Source organism: Halichoerus grypus, chromosome 10 (genome assembly GCF_964656455.1).
Source record: "Halichoerus grypus chromosome 10, mHalGry1.hap1.1, whole genome shotgun sequence".
Lineage (NCBI taxonomy): Eukaryota > Metazoa > Chordata > Mammalia > Carnivora > Phocidae > Halichoerus > Halichoerus grypus.
In genome coordinates, this window is record NC_135721.1 from 82580725 (window position 1) to 82587217 (window position 6493).

Consider the following 6493-nt stretch of genomic DNA (forward strand, 5'->3'; position numbering starts at 1 on the left):
AAGTCCCCATTTATATTATTGTTGTTGAGACTGCCAAGGAACAATTTGCAAAAGTTCTGGAGTAAATATATTATTTTGAGAGCCTGCAACATCTTACCCAAAACACAACTCTAAATTTAGATTGTTTTCTTGGAGATTGCTTCTGAAAATTTTACCGGATCATCCAAATGGGGGTAACTTCACATGGTCGATTCATTCAAATGTATAATATTCTCAGGTTCATTCTGATGAAGTAAAATGTGACCCCTGTTTCTAAAATACAGACTAAGGCTTAAAAATCAAAATTAATCTATTTTTCACACTGCTACATTAACTAATGAATCAAACACAGGCTTATCTTCTCTTTTGGAAAGGAGTTGTAGGAGTTTTAGTGGCCAAGGAGAAAGAAACTAGATAAATGTTTTACCTTCCCCCTCACTCCAAAACATTTGGAAAAACCGTTTCAAATATTCAAAAACCCTGGAAGTGTGTCTTTTTCACCCATTGCTGTTCCTCCACTGCTGGTCAAGTGTTCCCATTTGGTAGCCGTGGAGAAAACACTGTGAGGTACAAGAGGAGAAAGATCTCCAGGACTTCAGACTCAAACTTCAGAGACACATGCACACTCCAGCACACATGCACCCCCAAGGCGCATAACACAGATAACATGAAATCGAAAACAGAGCTGCTGTCAGGATTGGCCAGGTGATCCAGAAGGGGTCAAGCCCCACCTCGATACCAGACCAGGGCGCAGTTTGCCCATATGGTCACGACTAGCACTGAGCCCTCCATTTCCCTGGATCTCAGTTTCCTGATAGATACATTGTGAAAGGATTTGACCATGTGATTGAAGTCTCCTTGCAGAACTAAAATGCTTTGATTCTTCTTCAGAAATATATCAAGTGGAGGAGGTCAGAGCAGAGGCCAGGAATGTGGTGATTATAGTTACAAGGAGCTGGCAGGGTTAGGAATAAATAATTAGATCTCCTGGGACTTCAGGAAGGGAGTCAGAATCTAGGAACGGTGATATATGTTCAGAAATGCCCCTAATCCTGGTGCCTTTGAAGTTCCTGCCAAATGAGGACGTGGCCAGGAGACTGAAACAAGACACAGCGTCTGCCCAAGTTGACGTGCACCCGAGGGACAGTCATCACTGGACTATGTGGCACCTGACCCACTTCAGAGAAGGCAGCAATTTGGGCTGGGATATGGGGCTTGGAATATTTTTAATATTTTTAATGAACTTTTTAAAGTTTTTGGATAGTTTCAGATTGACATAAAAATGACAAAGATGGTACAGAGATTTGCTGTTTACCTCCGCCCAGCTTCTATTGTTAACATCACACATTATTAGAGCACATTTGTCACAATGACTGATCCAACGTCAACACATTGTTATTAACTTAAAACCATGCTTTATTTAACTTCCCTTAGTTTTTACTAAGTTTTGCTGCTCTAGGACCCCATCTAGAAGAACAGGTTACATTTGGTCCATGTCCTTTTAGGCTCTTTTGGGCTATGACAGTTTCTCAGATTTGTCTTGTATTTTGAAGACCTTGACAGCTTTGAGGAGAGCTGGTCAGGGAATTTGTAGACTGTCAGTTGGGGGTTTGTCTAGAGTATTTTTTCTTTTCTTTCTTTTTTTTTTTTTTTTTTTTTGTCCTCCGATAGAAGACATATCAGATACTAAACTGATAAGAACAGATACTACAAAAGACTCAAAGACCAAGAAGTGATTCATTGTTTTTTTAATGGTTGGAGTAGGGTTCTGGGCTTTGGGGAGGAAGACTACGGAAGAAACGGTGCCATTCTCAGCACATCAGATCAAGAACACATGCCATCAACATGATTTATCGCTGTTCACGTTAACCTTGCTGTTAACCAAAGTAGTGTTTGTCAGCTTTCCCCACCGTAAAGTTACTCGTTTTCCCCTTTTCATACTGAAGTCTTTGGAAGGAGGTCACTGTGTCGCAGCCCACACTTAGGGTGGAGAGTTGGACACTTTTCCTTGAAGGAGAATCACTGGGTAAATTATTTGCCATACTTCTGCACAAAAGACTTGTCTCTTTTCTCTCATTCATTTATTCACTCATGTATATTAATATAGACATATGGAGATTTGTTTTATACTTTGAATTATAGCCCAATGCTACTTTATTTTCTTTTTCAAATTGTTTCAGCTTTGTCCACGGGCAGCTCTTGCAGTCCACTCCTGTGTCCCGTTGGCTTACCACCTTCATTGTGGGTTTGGAGGTTAGTTTAGATTTGTTTTGTTTTGTTGAGAACTTCCTGATTTTCTAGGATTTGTGTTTTGACAAAAGTGGCTCACCTAGGACAATTCGGCCCTTTGCCTAAGCCTCTTGTTCTGGTTAACTTTATAATCATCTAGATAATGTTTACATGTAGGTATTTTCAGATTGCACATGGATATCAGGGAGCAATATAGGAGGTTGGTTTTTACTTGCTTTGGCCCCAGGGCTGTGTTCTGACTACATATTATACATTCCTATGGTCTTAAAGAGATACCTCTTTTCAGCTCAGGGAATGATTTTCTTTATTGTATTTAATAAAATTCTTCCTACATTTTCATTGTTTTCTTTTTTCTGTTAACTGTTAGTATTTGGATAGCCTTCTGAATTGATCCTCTTGAGTTTCAAATATTTTGTCTTTTTCATTTCCTTGACTTTTTGTTTTATAGTCAAAGAGATTTCTTTACCTTTATCCTCTCAGCCTCCTAATATATATACAATCTGTCCCTGTCTCAGGGCATGCAGTTCTTGTTTCTTTTACAAACACAATCTCCTTAAATCATTCTAGGGATGCCAATTAAAGCTTTTAAAAGTTTTCTTCATTACTTGATTTATTTCTGTTTTTTACAGGGTTTGGGGGAGGAGAGGGTTAGTGTAATTTATTTTAGCAGTAATTACCCCGTCGAACACCCTGCTCACATTTTAGAATGTGGTAATAGGAAGCATGCTTAAAAGCTCTCTGCAGGTGCACAAGGCTTTCCACCTTCAGGCTTCATTTTATGCTTCAGAAGTAGTTCTTATCAGATGGAACCTCCAACTCTGAGCACCAGCACTTCTCTTAGCTGTCCTAATTTTTTCCAGAGTGTCAATTCAATTCCTTTAGAGAAGAATCGTCAAATATATTATACTGGGGTAAGTGTTTGGTATAGGCAGAGATAAGGGTAAACTATTGACAAGCCTCTAGTTGGCACGTTTTCAGCCCAAATCATAATTTTCACCTTCTGGTCTCTGTTTACCAGTGGTATGTGCATCTCCACCACAGACCCTCTGCACAGCGCTGAGCAGTATCTCTCAGTAGCACTCCCGTCTATGTGGACTTGCCATGTAGCTCCTTTACTTCACAAGTGATTGAATTTATCTGCCAGATAAATGCCCAGAAATTAAATTGTTAGTACAATGTACACATGAATTTGTAATTTTGATAAGTAGTGATAATTTTGCCTATAGAGGGGAGGTTCCAGTTTACATTCTCACAGGCAAAAAATGAGCCTCTCCAAAATATTTGTGTCATCAAATTTTTGGAATTTTGTCATTCTGATGAACAAAAATATTTCAGTGTAATCTTGCTGCATTTATCTTATATGAATGAGGCTGAGAATCTTTTATTTTTTAGGAGCTACCTATATTCCCTTTCTGTGAACAGTCTGTTCAATTCTTTGCCTAAGTCCCTTGTTGGTCCTCTGCCTTATTGAATTATTCAAACTCTTTATATATTAGGGAGATTAATGTTTTGACTATGTCATAAACTACAAATATTTTTAACCATGTTGCAGCTTGTCTTTTGACAGAATTTATAATTTTTTCCCAAGGAGACATTTTTGGTGTTCGTATAATCAAGTGTATCCATTTCCTTAATGGCTTTTGGAATGTGGTTTATAGTTAGAAGAAACTGGCCTTCTCTAGAGTAAAAAAAAAGGATTATCCCATGTACCTTCTAGTACGTTTTATAGTTTCATATTTTTATATTTGTCTTTGGCCCATTTAAAATGCATCCTTGAGCCTAGAGTGCGTTATCTAGTGTAGACTATAAGACTCTTTTACAATATTCGATACCTTTCCTTCCCCACCCTCCTAACACTAGATTTGACCATGTGACCTGCTTTGGCCAATGAAATGTGAGCTGAAGTAGTCTATATCGCTTCTGGTCAGAAGCTTTAAGAGATGGTGCATACTTTGCTCTGTTCTCTCTCTTTTCTCCAGCAAGGCAACAAGCGGGTGTGTCACAGAGAGTCCGGGATTCCAGAGTGATAGTAATGATGACTGGTGCAACAATATATAACAAGAATGAGAAATAAATCTTTGTTAGATTAAATTAAGCCACTGAGATTTTAGGGTCCTTTTTCCTGTAGCATAACCTGAACTTTATTTCTGATATAGGATTTAACTTCATTCTTTTCCAGATGCCTGCCCCATGGTCATATCCCAGATTGTTGAATGTTTTGTCTGTCTTCATTCATCATATGCAACATTTGAATTAGGGTCAATTTCTAGAGGGTTTGTTTGTTTGTTTGTTTGTTTTCTTTGTTGTCCTTTGATCTGTCCAGTCATGTCCACATGCATTTTCGTATCTTTCTCAGTGTTACGCATCTATGACTAAATATATCGGTTTTAACATTTATCCTTTGACTCTAACTATTACAAGTAAGATCGTTATTTTTTCTCAATTTCTTTCCCCTTTGCACTTGTGATTTTATCAGTTGTGTCATTTCTACATTATCAGATACTGTAGCACCCACATTTGTGTTCGTCTTCATTTCATTGTTAAATATGCTGTGCTTCTTGAAATCCTTTCTTCATAGTTTCTCTTCAGGTCTTTTAGTTAGCTAAAGAGCATCTTCTTGCAGCTTCCTTAGATGAACTCATAGGAATTTTGCTCAAGTTCAAAACTATTTGCCTGTCATCCTTATATCTGAAAGACATTTTGACTGAGCATCAAATCCTCAGCTTACTCTTTGTTTCTTTGGACGTCTTTGTCATAAGATGCTATAAAAGAATAAAATAAAGTTGATCCGCCAGCCCCCCCATGTCTTATTTTGCTCGGCTGCATGAAAATTTCTTTCTTTATCCTCGAGCTCCAATGGTTTTACAAGAAAATTACTCGGATTGATTGGGCTAAATTTAACTTGGGACTTGGTGTACCCTTTAAATAGAAATTCAAGTTGTCTGTTAATTAAGGGGAAACTTTTAATGTATTATATATTTAAACACATTTTTCAGTTCTGCTATTTTGCTTCTCTTTTTCAGCAACTCAAATGTCACATGTCTTTGGCTTATCACCTATATTATTTTTCTAATCATTTTTATTTGATAAAATTTCAAGCATATAGAAAAGGTGCAAGAAGAATAGAAAGTACGCTTATTTTGTCTTCACCCAGATTCACTCATTGTTTATATTTCACTCCATTTGCTTATGATTTGTATACGTTCCATCTCTGTCTCTCCACATACACTCACTCACACACATACACAGTCACACATGTACATATATTTTTTAACCAATTGAGAGTAAACTGTAGACATTACACCCTTCTGCCCTAAATATATCAGTATATTCCCTAAAAAGGCTATTCTTTTATATGATCAAGAACAATGCTCAGGTTCAGGAAATTTAATATTAATACAATCCTGTTATCTAATTCCCAGTCTCTATTCAAATTTCATGATTGTCTCTATAATGTCTGCCATGGCATCTCCCTCACCCCATCCAAGATTTAATAAAGAGTCACACATTATATTTAATTATCATGTCTCTTTAGTCCCTTTTAATCTAAAGCATTCTTTACACTTTATTTTCTTTAATGACTGACCAGTTATCTTGAGAATCTCACTCAATGTGTGTAATTGGATGTTTTATCATGATTAGTTGTAGTTCTATGTTTTTGACAGAAATGCCACAGAAGTGGTGCTGTGATCTCAGGGAGTCATAGTAAAATCTTGATTTGTCTCAAGGTTAACTTTGATCCCTTGAGGGATGTGGTGTTTGAAAAGTTTCTCTGCTCTAAGCTACTATTTCTTTTTTTTCTCCAAAATATATAAAGAACTTATTTCTTTTCCCTTCGTAACTAGTAAGTATCTTGTGGGGAGACACTTGAATGGAAACAGGATATTCACATAGTCTCACACTTCCACCCACAAGTTTTGTTTTGTTTTTGTTTTTTGGGGTTTTTTTTTTTAAGATTTTATTTATTTATTTGACAGAGAGAGACACAGGGAGAGAGCGAACACAAGCAGGGGAGTGGGAGAGGGAGAAGCAGGCTTCCTGTGGAGCAGGGAGCCCGACGCAGGGCTCGATCCCAGGACCCTGGGATCATGACCTGAGCAGAAGGCAGACGCTTAACCACTGAGCCACCCAGGCGCCCCTACCCACAAGTTTTGAATCAACGGCTCTATGACAGTGATTTCCTAACTCCATCATTCCTTCTGCTTTTCTTCATTGCTTTTCACAGTAATGAGGAGCTTGTCCTTCTCATTCATTCATTCATTCA

The 6493-nt window shown here is 37.7% G+C and overlaps 1 pseudogene; it reads right to left on the reverse strand.

The window, feature by feature from the left end:
* Nucleotides 1-1617: 1617 nt before the first annotated feature.
* LOC118551217 (U2 spliceosomal RNA) lies at nucleotides 1618-1716 on the reverse strand (annotated as a pseudogene).
* Nucleotides 1717-6493: the final 4777 nt, after the last annotated feature.